General features: G+C 32.9%; 1 long non-coding RNA gene across 2 annotated transcripts in view; it reads left to right on the top strand.

The window, feature by feature from the left end:
• The window catches only part of LOC106879705 (uncharacterized), a 667,251-nt gene that overhangs the window by 369,088 nt on the left and 284,880 nt on the right, over positions 1 to 13,283 (top strand). Inside the window, exon 5 of one of the 2 annotated variants that reach the window (XR_008266879.1) lies at positions 31 to 96. The exons of the other annotated variant lie outside the window; for it this stretch is intronic. This is a non-coding gene — a long non-coding RNA (uncharacterized LOC106879705). The remainder of the gene's footprint in view (positions 1 to 30; positions 97 to 13,283) is intronic. 2 annotated transcript variants of the gene reach the window in all.

Here is a 13,283-nt window from a genome sequence, read left to right as displayed (position 1 = left end):
ATAAGTTAACTAATTTTTTTTCCCTTTCAGGTGAGTCTTTGATATTTCTTCTGATTTGGCCGAAATTCAAATAGGAAATTTCATAATTTTTACGAGGTCAGTTGAGATTAGAGCATTTCATTTTAATTAACCATCTGTACTGTTTCTTTCTCAAGTTTCATTTCTATCGATCAATAATATTTGTTGTAAAACTTCTTCTTTTTTTTTTTTTCTATTTTGATGTTTTATATGACCAACAGTGCATTACACTTCTTCATACAAAAAAAGTGAAAGAATTTACATTGCTTTTCTCTCGGGAAATTTTCTATTTTCTTAAAATTTCTATTATCCACTCATTTCCACCCCTACTCTGTGTGTGTGTATAATAATGGAGACCTCAAAAGACATTTTAAGATCCACAAAAATCAGAACTTATATGCAGCTCTTGGTGGTCCAAATTGGATATGCAATCTCAGTGGGTGTCTTTTCAAAACATTTGTCTGGTTTAAAAAGCCACATCAGATGCCATGATGGTTCTAAGGTGTAGGTACAGGAGGTGGTCAAACTCTGCATAAGGAGTAGACAACCACCACAAATATATATATAATATTAACATGAGAAGAAGGATTGAAGAGGTTAATTCATCGTTGTGGATTTCCACTTGTATATTCAGTGAGCAAAAAAGTCTCACAATCAGCATTTATTAGCTAATACTCAAAGAGGAGGTTTGGAAAGCAGCCTATAAGATTTTGACCCAGAATATATATATATATGTCTGTGTGTATATGTATATATATATGTGTGTGTGTATGTGTGTATATATATGTATATATATATATATATATATATATATGTAATTTAATGTGCACTGTATTAAAGAATGTGCTACTAATAGTTTCTTGCTATGAAGACACGTGGCTAGGCAGGGTTTTATAACATACCTTACATCTCCTTGCTTGGAGACACAAGGTACACTATAAAAATCTGTTTAACCATGCGTGTCAATGATATGAAACTATTACTAGCCCTTATTTTCATACAGTGTACATTAAATGATATTTTTCTCTCACTGGATATAGTACTGTTGATCTTACCTTAGCAAAACAGTAAACCATATATATATATATATATGCAGGGGAGTGGGGTAAGATATCTCAAATGAATGAGGGGGATCATGTGACTGATGGACAGTGGTGAGAAGTTACAATAGGGAGACAAAAATTTGAAAGTTGGTGGACAAAATGTAAACAAAAGCAAACTGAGATAGAAAGTTGTAGCCAAAGACAAAAACAACAACATGAGCAGCGACCCATGAAGTAACAACAAAAACAATGATGATAACAGCAACACTGTTACTGTTTCTATACAAGGTAGCAGCAAGGGCAAATCAGCAACAATAATAACCAACCACTTCCAAAGGATTGCCCCAAAGGGTCTAAAAAAATGGCTTGGCTACAGTTAAACTTTCTTCTATCCATGTAATAAACACTGTACCCTTTCCAACACTTGGAATTCTCAAAATTTTGTCAGTACAGATATAGTTCTAGTTTCGCTTGGAAGATGATATAACATGGTAAAAAAAAAAAAAAAAAAAGGAAAAGAAGGAAGAGGAAAAAGAAAAAAAGAACAATATACACAGAAAGGCAAGAGCAATAGAAAGTTGAAACAGAGAATACAATGTGAAACTGTTTTCAGTGAATCCTATGTTTATTCTGACAGTCATTGGCACCAATCTCATTCATATATTCCACCTAGCTGACACTGTCACAGCTGGAAAATAGTTATAAACCAAACAACAACAACATTTTTAAATCTCCACCACAGCCACTACCACCAGATTATCAGTTTCCATTTTTAAAAAAGAAATATTTTACTTAAATATTTATCATTAATTATTTTTCTCTTACTAAATTTCATGAAATATCCAACATAATATTGTTGTAGATCATTAATTTCCTACATAATCATATCAGTTTACTGTTCATATTTTGGTGCAGTAAGTTGGATTAATTTACAACATGTCAGTCTTGTATTTCACTGAGTCTTTGAGGCATGGTGGCCTCATATTTGATCACACTACTTTTCTTCCAGTTTTGTTTGGTTTCTGAGTGTCACCTCCATCCATTCAATGATAAAGGATGACAAGGGTTTTGTTTTACAATTATGTTAAGACGATTCATCTTAGCAAAGTAGGAGAATCTGTTGAATTTCTTTCAAGGTATGGTAGATCAGAGGTGAAAATATTGTTTTGCTGTTGATGTATGAAACTTTTCTACCATTTTTTTAAGGAAGCCGAATAGATTAATCTCCTTATTAAAGGAGTCTGTGCAGGAGGAAATGGAAACAATCTTTTAAATGTGTTATTGCTGTGGAAGTTGAACCTCAAAATATGAGGATAATTGTCTAATGATTTATATTAAGACACACATTTGTAGATTAGATTGTGTTAGATTATATGGAAATGAAATATCTTTTACTTGTTTTAGCCATTAGATTGTGGCTGTGCTGCAGTGCTGCCTTGAGGAATTTTCTTGGAGTGAATCAACCCCAGTACTTTTATCTTTTTTAAACCTGGTACTTATTCGATCAGTCTCTTTTGCTGAACTGCCTAGTAACGGGGGTGGGGGGACTTAAACATACCAATGCTGATTGTCATGTGGTGGAGGGGGACAAAGACATACACACACACATATGTGCATGCACGTGTGTGCGCATATATATGAGGGCTCCTTTCAGTTTCTGTCTACCAAATTCACTCACAAGGCTTTGGTCGGCCCAAGGCTATAATAGAAGACACTTGCCCAAGGTGCCATGCAATGAGACTGAACCGAGAACCACATGGTTGGGAAGCAAACTTCTTAAACACAGCCATGCCCATGCCTATTATCAGGAAACTGGAAAATAATTTTTGAATAAAATGAAAAGAAAATAATATTTTAGAAATTATGTTAATTTTCTTATTCAATAAAATATTGCAATATATGATGTCATTACATTAAAAAAAAAACCTTTCTAACTTAACCTTGTTCATTAAATCCCAAAAGTTAGAGTTATTTCTCTCCCCACTCCCTCTCTCTTTCTCTCTCTACAAAAGTTACATCAATACATAGAATAAAAGTCAATAATTGGGAAACAAAACTCAAATAAAATAGATTTATTTTTTGTTTTTTGTAACATTTAAAAAAATTTTTATATTTTCTTGTTCTTCCAGTTTATGCTTCTAGTTAGAAATATGTTTTCATCATAAATCTTCATCTTCATCAATATCATTAATATTATTATCTTAAAATTATCATAGGCTAAAGGTGTATCTACAATAAAATAACCCTCTATGCATTTGGAGCCTCACTTTACTCTCTTACTGTCTTATGATTAATATGCAAAAAAGAGTGAGCAATTATTTTCTTTCAACCATAAAGATCAGAATTGCTTTGCCATAGCCCCCACTCTCTCTATACAGCACACTTCTGTTATTCTCTTCTCTGTTCCTTGGGTTTCCTGTCAACACCTGTACCATAACTCTCTTCTCATATTGCTGTTAGTGACTTATTGTCTTCTCAAAGATGTTTTACAATCAAGAATTCTCAAACTCTTTAATTTTTAACTAAATTGACTCATTGAACTGTTGCCATCCTTGGGCACCTTCAGTTTCATTATTTATATTTCTTAAAGTAGTCAATCCTATTGATGCCAATATTCGATACATCCTTAAGGCAGCAAGTTGGCAGAATTGTTATTATGCTGAGCAAAATGCTTAGCAGCATTTCATCCATCTTCCCATTCTGAGTTCAAATTTCGTTGAGGTTGATTTTGACTTTCGCACCTTTGGGAGTCAGCAAAATAACTACCAGATTAAGACCGGGGCCGATAAAATTGATTTACACCCTTCCCAGAACTTGCTGGCCTTGTGCCAAAATTTGAAACTAATATTTAGTTTGTCCTGAAATTTATTTCTCCAATCTCATTTATTAAATTATTAGATTGCTTTTGGTTGTGGAGGGATGTAACTCAAAATACTAATTTACTCAGGTAGACATCAACACACACATATTCACAGATGCACACACATGGTGGGTGTACCAAATTTCTCTCTCAACCCAAGGTTACAGTAGAACACACTCACTCAAAATACCACACAGTAAAACACATTATGCAGTATGTTGGCCAAACGATTTTTGGACCCCCACATCAGATAGTTTTAATGGAAACTTGTTAATCACCCAGCTATACTTGCTTCTATACTAACAATACTAATATTAAAAAAAACTGCTATGAAAACAAAACAACAGACAATGAAAACAGTAGAATAAATTGTAAAAAATTCCCATTCATTTACATCGTTAATTATTTTCATAGTTTTTAGCTGACAGAAACTGTTTAAGAAAAGTTCCATCAACAAAGTACATTATCATTATTAATATTATTATTAGTTTTTCTGCATCCTTCAATTTTGTTTCCATTTATGATCAAGTGTCTTCCTGACACCTAGGGCAAAGAAATTTGCTGTATACATTGATAGGCCATTAAAATAACCACACCAGATTGTTCATTTACAAAATCAAATAAAATTGTATAAAAAAAGTAGTAGTGGTGGTAGTAATGTTATTTAACATTTAAAATTATTGCTATTTCAAGTCTTCAAATTATGCTATGACTTGTGAATTTATGTTGAAACTAGCTTAAAGAACATTGATTTAACTATGAATATAGAATTGTTTGTCGGAATATAATTTCTGTTGTATATCACTAAAGCAATCTTGTCAAACAAGCTAAAATCTTAGAAAAATACATCTGTGAATTTCTGATTTGGTTATTTATCACTTGTTCTCATAAATTTCAAACAATTGGCAAAGATAATGCCTTTGTAATGTTTCTTGTTCATCCCATTATGCTTCATAATTGCTTGCAACAGGTATTTGATAAAGAAAACAAAAGAAGAAAAAAATACCCTGGCTTTTATGACATTAATTTTCAATACTTATTGTCTAAAAACTATGTATGCTCTTGTATAACGCTTCAGATATTATCTTTAAATTTGATGTACATATATATAACAAACTGCTTCTTGATTATGAATAAGGAAAAAAAAATAGTTTGGGGGAATTTTTTTTACTTAACTTTCAAAAATTTTTTTGCTTGTTTCTTTCTTATTCCATGTTTTCAAATCTATTTTCTGTGATGTGATTGGATGCTTGGAGAAAATTGGTTTATAGTCGGATTCCTTTGCTAAAACCAAATATTTCATGAAGTTAGAATGCAACTCATTTTAACCTTGAAAGTTAGAAGCATGCAGCATAGTATCTTGAATAGCTGCAAAAATAGTTGCTGTAGTTGGGCCAGTTTATGGTCAGAAATACATTATCTCAGCAACCACATACATGCACTCTTTCTCTGTGTGTCTGTCTGTCTGTCTCTCTTACACACACATACACACACAAATGTACATGTACTACCATGAAGATCTTGTTTGGAGAAGATTTTTGAATGTATTGTGGACATTTGATTTTGCTTGTATTACAAGGTGGCATGCCACTTAAAAAACACAGCTTGATTTGAAGTAAAGTTGCTGGGTCACAAGGAAATTATATAAACATAAGTGAGTTTTGTCAGAAATAAAATCACAAGTGAGTCCACATTTGCAGAAATCATTATGTTATTGGTGGGAAGATGGACAGAATTGATATGATCCAGAAGTTGATTGCTTAAGATACTTCTGATTACCTTAAAAATGCTCGACATAAAGATATGGACCAACTCGGGAGCATAATGTTTAACTAAAATTGCTGGGAATACTGTGTGGATTAAATGTGTATTTTGAGTTTGATTAATCCAACACATTGTTTCCAAACCTGGTGGTTACATTCATGATAGTAGGTGTATAGGCAAGTGAGAAAGAAAAGTCTGTGTGTGAGAGAGAGAGAGAAAGAGAGAAAGGAAGAAGTGAGAAGTATTCTGGATTTGTAAGCAAGGAGTAGCAGGTATTTGTAGAGAAACAACAGTTTTTTTGTTTTTTTTTCTCATCCAGATCTTACAGAGTGTATATGTCACCCATGAAACTACAACACAAGTTTATTGATTTACTTCTGTATGACTAATGATTGTACATAATTTATTAAACCAAAACATTAATTTCTACTTAAAAAAATGAATATTTCATTTTTCAACTTAGAAATTTTAAGAATTAAATTAAGGAAGATTCCTAGCAATGAATGTTTAGCTTTTGTTTTAATAGATTAAAGTAAAAGACAAGCTTCTAACCAATTAAGATCGAGAAGTGATAAGTTAAATATTGCCTTTAAAGTAATTACATCTAATTCAATTTGTGTAGAAATATGAAAGATAAGTTCCACCACTAACCCGAGGTAGCAAAAAATATTTTATCAACTTTTCATTGATGTTTTCTTTGAGGCCATTAAAGAAGGTGATATTTTTTACATCAAATAAAACACATTGAACAAAAAGTAGAATTACTTGAAACTAATTTAAACAAGTTCACTGTTACTAATTTCTTGTATTAATTATGACATGGAGAAATACTTAAGGCGTTAATGGTTTGCTTACTTTTGTTTTGACCTTTTAAGTTGTCTGGTTGTTGTGGTGATCAGTAAAGATTAGTCAGAGTTCAACCCTAACCCTAACCCTAACCCTTAGTGACTTCACTAATTTTCTTGACACTGTCTTAATTGATAAAAATTCTTGTCTCTAAAAAAATTCTATAATCTTTACTTGTGAATTCATAATAATAATCTTGTACATCAGTACAAGGCATTGCGATTTATATAATTGACTCAATACCACACTAGAATTTGAACTCAAGATGTACAGAGATACAGCTAAATCACTGTATCAACCAGGTGATCAGCTGTCTCAATGTACTTCTATTCTTCTCTTTATTACAATACTTTTCTCTTGTATTTGGGCCCAAAGGTTTTGGCTATATCGTCTTGGAGGCTTTCTAACTTGTCTCATCCAATCTCTTGGATGCCACTTGACAACTACACATGTCCACCTGTTGTTTGAGGGCCTTGCAACCTGTCAATCCTGAACAAAATATTGAATTATGATTATGCAAATTACAAATGATGTAAATGTATATTATATCCTTAATTATTAAACAGCTAAAACTTTGTGTGTATGTGTGATAAAGCTGATTGGAGATTTAAAGCAACACAAATAAGCTAAAGAAAAAGCAGATTCTTTAAATGACTGATTGGAAGAAGGGTTTTATTGATAACATTGAGAAGGATTCATTTGAGATCCATGTTTGTTATATCAAACAATATAATCACCAATTTGAGAGACACAAGTATAACAGCTATTGTAGCAGGTCTGTTTATCAAATTGTTGATTTTAGGCCATTTACATTAAAATTTCAGCAGTTAATTCATTATTATTCATTGCAAGAGAACATTTTAAGCCATCATCTTCTCTATTAACTGATATTTGTAGAACATCAGTTTAACGAACTTCAAAGAATCAGTGTAATAAATTATTTGGTATTTGCTGTCCCCTTCCTTAATAGTAGGGCATGTAAGAAAATAGAATGGCTCAAAGGAAGGGCTTCTGAACTAAGCAAGAAATTTTATGAGTTATTAGCTGAGGTTGATTCCTGATACATAAGAAACATCAGGCTATATACAACAGCCTTTCATTAATAAGTATGTTATTCTCGTTATACATTATAATTTGACCCACAACTTATTGAGTCTCAACACCTTTGTTATGTTCCTCTTTTTGTTATACGTTTGTCTTTGTTTTTGTATTTCAGTTATGTAAATGGTTTCTTACATTATATGGGCATAATAATAATCATTTAGCTTTCTTTTCGCTGTGTCAGCATGCACACACACACACACACACACACACACACACACACATTGCTGAAGAATGGTCAAAACCTTAATGGCTGAAACCACATAAAACAACTAAATAAACTAAAGAATTGTTCTGTTGTTAGAAAGAATATATAACCATAATCCCTTTGTTCTAAACATACGTTCATCGCTCCATGATACATGATTGTTATTGCCCAATCTTATTGCATCTCTATAAATGGTTTTGATAAACATGGGAAATAGATCTTATACTATGATTATGCCATCAAAATAAGTTCTTGGCTATTCTTTGATTCTATCTTCTTTTCCTTCTCTTCCTTCTTCAATTTGATGTAAAAACAATTACAAAAGAAAATATTAGTGATATGCCTCATATCTATTCACATTTTATGTCCCTTCACTTAGTTACATCACTTCATGTTCTGAGATCAAAATTCTGCCAAGGTCAACTCGAGTTTTCATCCTTCCAGAGCTGAAAGGTAATATACAAAAAGGGACCAATCAAGTATTGAGGGGGCAGGGGCTCAATGTATTCAATTCTAAACACTTTCCTCCAAATTTGAGTCATTAGGCTTAAGTTAGCAGTCTATGTTATTTTTGTCCCCACCTAGCCAGTGGGATGGTGTCATTTGAAAGCTAAAACAACATGAAGTGCATTGTGACCAGCGATGTTTAACAATATCTGATAGTCTAGTTGACACTGTGATATTGTCATGTCATTAGTAATAACAGTCACATTCCTATGAGTATATTTGTATATTTAAGATGGTCTTTATTATATTGTATTTACTAGATTACATAATAAAGAGGAAATGGTTGCACAATATGTTTAATTTGATAAACAATTTTATGACACAGATAAAATATTTAGTGAGCAAAAGAAAAAAAAAAAAAATTAACAAAGCTAAATTTGACATTGAATAAAATGTTTTTTTTAACAATTATGAAGAGAACACAGGAGTAAACCACTAAACTGGAAGTGGTTAGTTTTAGTGGAGAGTAAAGGAATAATAAAAGATATTTACAAATTAATGTATTTTTTCATGAAGAAACGGAAAAAGTTTAAACATTTAAGACAGAGGTCCTTTCTTGTAATAAAGAAGATAGATGAGTCTGTATATTTTATCAGAGAGTTATAAGAGATAAAAGAAAGTGGGTATGTGGTTTGTGAGTAGAGGTAAGTGGAGCTGGATGATGGCTAGAAATTTCAATCATGTACAAAGAAAAGGAAGAGTACACAGCACCAGAGTTTGTATATGTGTTGGTATATGTAGATCCAGCAATATGAGCGAGTTAATGTATGTGTTAATCGGTGAATATGGATCCAACAATATGTGTGTCTGACTAGAAGAGTCAGTGTGAGTGTGTTGGTCACTGTATGTGGTTCAAACAGTGTGCCTCTGTGTGTGTGTGTGTATGTGAGTTTAGAAGAGTCAGGAGATGTATGTGTAGAACACACATTCCATTCACTTCTCCTCCCCCTATCATTCCTGTTTCTCATCCTAAATTTCCACATCAAAGACTTCATCCCAAACTTTCTTTATCCAGATCTTCTGAGTTTTAAGATTCTTTTGTGGAGTGATATAAAAACAATTGTTGTTGTTATTGTTTTCATTGATAATTTTCTGGTGACGGCATGACTATCACAACTTAGCATTTTGCTTCCATTAAAACTGTTAGGCTTTGTTTATATTACAAAACAAAAGACAAACAAACAAACAGGGCTTTGGTAGAATCAGTAGATCAATCAAATGCTTACCAATAATTAGTTAGATCACTTTGTAGTTGGAGTTCAAATGCTGCCACAGTCAACTTTAGAATGTTTTATCCTCCAGGGTCAATAAGATAATCCAAATACTGAGTATTGATATACTTCATTTTCCACATAAATTTCTTTATATGCACTGAATAATAATATAATTTACAACTGTAATTTGTTTATATATATTTTATAATACTATAATATGTAATTTATAATATTAATTTATCTGGGGGGGGGGGGAAGTACATATAATGTACTCCCTCTGACAAAATAGTTTGCTTTCATAGAAAACATTAAATGACTGAGGTTGGTATTTCTTGATTAACTGTATGATAATATTTTATCTCTTACCTCAGGTTTCTGAGCTTTAATCCTGACATTACTTGAAGAGAGCTGAACATGATATATCCCTTCTCTTGTTTTATCCTTAGATCATCAGACAAAATGTCTTGCTGCATTTGATAATGGTCCCTTACATTCTAAGTTCAAATCCCACCAAAGTTGACTTTGCCTTTCATATTTCTGGGGGTCAATATTATAGTCAACTCTTGGATTTAATTTTCTGTTTCCTCCTGCTATCAAAATTCTGACCTTATCATTATCATCAATAATAAGGATGGTTACTCCCATCGATTTCATTGTATGAGTCTTTGAAGGAGAGGCTTTAAAGTTAAAGAGAGTGGCTTGTTGTCTGTCATCACGTTTGAATCTTGAGTATGTCCTGCCCCAGGCCTTGGCTGGAATAAAACTTCAGTCTTCTTGAAGCTGATAGTCAGTCCAGATGCATGAGCTGCCATAGCAAACCTATTGACCATTTCCTGAATTCCCTCAAATGTGTGAGAAATCAAAGCACAATCATCAGCAAACAAATCTCTTCTTTCATCTTTTTCTTTGATCTGAAACTTTAGCCTTTCAGGTTTAGTAAGCCCCCTTCTGTGTGAAACTGAAATTTTACGCCTTCATGGTAATCCCTGAAAGCATTTTGGAGCATCATTGAAAAGAACATGGACAAAATGTACAGGGGCTAAAACACATCCCTGTTTGGTTCCTTTGGCAACAGAAATGCCTCTGAATATTGACTACTAGATATCACTCTTCTCAGCATTCCTTTTATGCAGGGATACAATCACCCTTATTTTATTAGGGAGTCCAGCTTTTGATAAAATTTTCCAAAGCACCTTACGATTCACTGTATCAAAGGCCTTGATCAAATCAATAAAGACCATGTACAAGTCAGTATTTTGTTCACGTGCTTTCTCTCGAATTTGTTAGAGGGCAAAAATTATGTCAACTGTGCCTCTCCCAGCCTGAAATCCACATTGGGATTCAGGGTCTATGTTGTTAAGGATCACCTTCACAAGAATTTTTCCCAACTATGCACAACAAGCTTATACCCTTGTGATTATCATACATATTCTTCTTCTTCTTTTTACACAAGTACATTGTAGATGCATCATTGAATCAATAATAATAATAATAATAATAATAATAATAATAATAATAATAATAATAATAATAATAATAATAAAATGGTGAGGGTGTCACCACTCTTTAGAACTTCCCAATACAAACAGACAGAGAAATCGACTCCAGTCGACCAGACATTGTGATGAAGGACTACAACAGTGGAACTTGTCTGTTAATAGGTATGTCTGTCCCACAAGATCAAAATGTCTCAAGAAAGGAATACGAAAAGCTTTCTCACTATAAAGATCTGCAAATTGAAATCATAAAAATGTGGAAGCTTAGTACTACAATGATACCAGTAATAATTGGTGGGTTGGGAATGATAAAAAAGGGAGCTGAGAAGTATATTGAGCACTCACTCCCTGGCAACTCCAGTCTCCGTGAACTACAAAAGATAACCTTGATGGGTATAGCCCATATACTACAGAAAGCACTCTCCATCGAAAATGGAATAAATGTGGTGATAAATTTTAGCATGCATAGCAAAACAAAAGTACCCTTGCTAATCTTAGCCTCCGGTACTAAGGCAGCTGAAATAAAGTTATAATGAAAAGAAACCATAAATGATAAATAATTTCAAAATTTGACACAAGGCCAGCAGTTTTGGGAAAGGAGTTAAGTCAATTTCATTGACTCCAGTGCTCAACTGGTACTTATTTTATTGACCCCCAGAAAGATGAAAGGAGAAGTCAACTTGAGCAGAATTTGAACATGGAACATAAAGATGGACAAAATGCTGCTAAGCATTTTTCGCATGATGCCTATAATTCTGTCAGCTCACTGCCATCATAATAATAATAATGATTTCAAATTTTGTCACAAGGGAGGCAAGTTTGGCAGGAGGGGGTAAATCAATTACATCGGCCCCAATGCTCAACTGGTACTTATTTTGTTGATCCTGAAAGGATGAAAGGTGAAGCTGACTTCAGCAGAATTTGAACTCAAAATGTAAAGACAGATGAAAAGTTGCTAAGCATTTTGTCCAGCTTGCTAATGATTCTACCAGCACACCACCTTAATAATGATGATGATGATGATGATGATGATAATAACAATAATGACAATGATGATGATGATGATGTTCATGATTTTGTTTTACATTGGTATGAAACTAATATGAATTTTATATTTCTGTGATGATGTGACTTCATTATATATTCGGATTTTGAGATAAGTTTATTTCTATCTTTTGCATTTATCAAATAATGTTTTAAATTGGACAGTGTCTGGCTGAATAACGATCAAGGGCCTACGTTTTCAAATCAATAAAAAACAAATAAATACTTAAATACATAAATAAAACGTTAAAAAGAAAAATATCTAAAGGTATTCAACTTGTGAGAAATATCAGTGAATTCTATGAAACTACTCTCCATCTTTCTTTCTCTCTGTATATGTGTATATGTACACACACACAAATAGTGTGTGCATGTATGCATGTGTATGTATGTATGTATATATAAATATGCACACACACATGCATACATACACACGCAGAGATAGAGAGAGACACAGAAAGGCTACTTCAAGACCTCACCATCTCAAATGTTTTATAATAAACTTCTATCTTTCACTTTCTTTGTGTGTGCATGTGTGTGTGCACATGCATGTATACACCACACACACACACACACACACACACACATGTATACACCACACACACACACACACACACACACACACACACACACACACACATTTATATATTGTAGGAGAGAGAAATGTATTTCAAGATCTCACCAGCTGAAATGTTTTATAATAGCTTATCCAATAACACAGTGGACATCTTCTAAACAAAATGAAATGGCAGATTAAGAATATAAATGGAACTAGATTTGGATATTGAAGTCAGTCAAAGATAATGGAGAGACATGAGTCTTTTTAAGAGCTGTTTGTTGTTTTCTGAACTGAACTCGTTAGTATATGTGGCTATTGCTGCGGCTCAATAGTTTATGTTCTTTGGTGAGCCAAATGTAACTACTTTGGTAATGTTATCAAGAGATACATAAACAACACAGTCTTCTATCTCTCTCATCCTTATACTACTATATTATAACTCTAAGGTTTTACACATTTGTAAGAAAATCTTTGAAAGTTCAATGCAATTTTTTTCTGTTGGCAAGGCGACATGGTCTGATCATTTCCAAATAGTCTATCTATCTATCTATCTGCTTGCCTGTTTATTTATTTATGTATCTCTTTCTCTCTCTCTTTCTCTCTCTCTCTCTCTCTCTCTCTCT

This window comes from Octopus bimaculoides, chromosome 26, assembly GCF_001194135.2.
Source record: "Octopus bimaculoides isolate UCB-OBI-ISO-001 chromosome 26, ASM119413v2, whole genome shotgun sequence".
Taxonomy (NCBI): Eukaryota; Metazoa; Mollusca; class Cephalopoda; order Octopoda; family Octopodidae; genus Octopus; species Octopus bimaculoides.
Note: the sequence above shows the minus strand (reverse complement) of the source record. Positions and strands in the feature narration are given on the sequence as shown.